This window comes from Hydra vulgaris, chromosome 14, assembly GCF_038396675.1.
Source record: "Hydra vulgaris chromosome 14, alternate assembly HydraT2T_AEP".
In the NCBI taxonomy this organism is placed as follows: domain Eukaryota; kingdom Metazoa; phylum Cnidaria; class Hydrozoa; order Anthoathecata; family Hydridae; genus Hydra; species Hydra vulgaris.
In genome coordinates this window covers 10,138,450-10,141,191 of record NC_088933.1, presented here as the reverse complement: position 1 = coordinate 10,141,191, position 2,742 = coordinate 10,138,450, and the positions used below count along the sequence as shown (strand labels likewise).

Here is a 2,742-nt window from a genome sequence, read left to right as displayed (position 1 = left end):
AAACTTTTTCAATAAGTTAAACAAAAATACGAAACTTTGATTTAATTAATATTCATTTGCTCGTTAACTTTAAAACAAACATTAATTATTTAATATTACATCCGCCAACGGAAGACTTCTGCTTCTAATATGAAGGCCGCAGCCAGCTGGGAGGCAGATGCAATTGGAGGCGGCCCCGTATAACTTTTCCTTCATAATCTCTTCTGGAGGCGATCATAAGTTGCTTCCGCCTCTCTATTGGTGTTAGTCTCCTAAACATTTGCCATATTTTATTTAAAATGTATGATTATAAATGTTGCAAAAATCTAAAAGTTATGTTTTTTGTTAGTACAGTTATTTACAGTTGTCGGCCATCACATTAGGACCACACGTTTTTTTTACAATTTATTTCAAATATGTTGCTTAAACCCTCATATGAGAAAATAAATATGATATTTTTTTTTGTTACATGTCAAGTTATTTCTATTCTTAGTAATATTTAATAAAAATGTTATCAATTGGCAACTCTGGCTGTCAGCAATCACCTGTCATAATCAAATTGGTGCATATTGGACAATTTAAGGTTATTTTTAGTTGTTAGTTTAATTGAAGTTTAAATATGATTTATTTTTATTTCAAGCATCTGTAATTTATTTTATTAATTATTTTTTTTGAACTTAATAATAATCAGTAAGTCATTAATTTTAAATAAAGGATTTTATGTTTTTTTTCCTGTTTATGTAAAGACACCAAATAGTAGTCTTTTTTAAAGTTATTAATTTAAATTTTCAGCTATGGGTAAAAAATGTGATATGACACCAACAAAAGTTAGTCAAATTAAATGTCTTTTTCAGAATACAAAATCTTCTCAGCGAAAAGTTGCACAAATTGTAAAGGTTTCTCACCAAACCGTAATGCGAGTGAGAAAAAAAATTGATACAGGGGAAGAGTTTGGCCCAAGCAGACCACCTTCTAAACGAAAGACAACACCAAGAGCGGATCGTATTATCCGGAATATATGCCTGGAAAACAGAAAAAAGCCACAAAGTGTAATGACTAAGCTTATCCATGAAGCTGGTATTGCTGTGTCAAACCGGACCATTTGCAGAAGGCTGAAAGAAGAGGGGTTGATGTGTCATCGCCCAGTCAAGAAACCAAAACTGACTTCACTCATGAAAAAAAAGAGACTGGAGTGGGCTCGAAACTATCGTCACTGGTCTGTTGAGGATTGGGAAAAAGTATTTTTATTCGCATTCATATTCGTAAAATATTTTAAATATATTCATAAATATTATAATTTAAAATAAGCATTATTTTAGATTTGCTTCTCTGATAAATCAACTTTTCAAGTAATGATGGACAAAACAGCTTTTGTTCGTCGTAGAACAAACGAAAAGTTTCATCCTGACTGCATTGTGGAAACAGTCAAGCATCCAGCTTCAGTAATGATCTGGTCTGTCATTTGTGGGCAAGGAGCAGGGCGTCTCTACAAAGTAGTTGGCACAATGAGGCAGGACCAGTATAAAGAAGTTCTGGAGAACTAGTTGCTTCCTCAAATGGCAGTTTGGTCTAAAATTGTCAAAAAAATTCAAAAGAAGTCCAAAAATATCAAAAATCTTACATTTTTGCAAGATGGTGCAACTTGCCACACAGCAAAAAGTGTTATGGCTTTTTTAAAACAGAAAAAAGTAGATATATTGCCATGGCCAGGCAACTCACCTAATCTTAACCCCATAGAAAACATTTGGGAAATAGTAAAGCGAGAAGTTGGAAAAAAAATTCTTACTAACAAGCAAGATCTTATGGAATATATTATCAGGATCTGGCACAATAACCCAGAGTTGACAGAAACTATAAAAAGTTCAATTGCAAGCATGCCACGACGAATCGAAGTAGTTATTGCAAATAAAGGCGGTTTTACAAAATATTAATACTTAATATATATTTTATATAATTTATTGTAATAACCAATAAATATTCAAAATGCTTAATTTTATTTGTTTATTTTTCATCAAGTATAACTTTATAAATAAAGGAACAAGCTTTAAATCACACCATTATTTTTCTTTTTGCCAAAAAATTTATTTTTACACGATATTTACAAAAAATTACAGCTGGTCCTAATGTGATGGCCGACCACTGTATTATATGTGCGTTTTAAAAAAAAGTAAGAGTTTGCTTTATTTAGTTTATTAAAATATTTCTAAAAAATGGTGAGACTTTTTCTAAAAGATTCGTTTGAATTATTTAAATTTCTTTTAGATCAACTCCATCTGGTAACCTCTATAGCTCTTCAAAGCCTCTATAGCTCATCATTAACTATTGTTGGATAGTATTCGTTTGTTGATGTTTTACATATTTTTATCTCGAAGAATTGCATGTTAGTACTACGTTTTATTCCAAACATCCAATATTTAATGATGTAATTAGCAGTACTTAGTATAATTTTACTTTTCATAACATTTTGAAAAGGACATTCTCTAAATGTGATCAATTTATCATTACTAATGTAAACTGCATATAATAGACATATTTTTTAAAAAGTTTAAAAGCATTTTTATATATCCTTATAGAATTACATTTTGTATAAACCAATATATTTTATATAAAGTTTTTATGTAAATTAGAAATAAAAATGCGCAAGGAAAAGCAGTTTATTGATGGTGCATTTTTTTCATATGTCTTCAATCGTTCCGCACAAAAAATCGTACATATAAACAAAAAGGAAACTTGTTGTGGTAATGTGCTTTAAACAAATCATTT

At 30.1% G+C, this 2,742-nt stretch overlaps 1 long non-coding RNA gene across 1 annotated transcript; it reads left to right on the top strand.

The window, feature by feature from the left end:
- The first annotated feature begins 470 nt into the window (after window positions 1-470).
- LOC136090699 (uncharacterized) lies at window positions 471-2,530 on the top strand. The gene is made up of 2 exons (XR_010643650.1): window positions 471-562; window positions 834-2,530. It is a non-coding gene; the product is annotated as an uncharacterized LOC136090699 (long non-coding RNA).
- The last annotated feature ends 212 nt before the right edge of the window (window positions 2,531-2,742 follow it).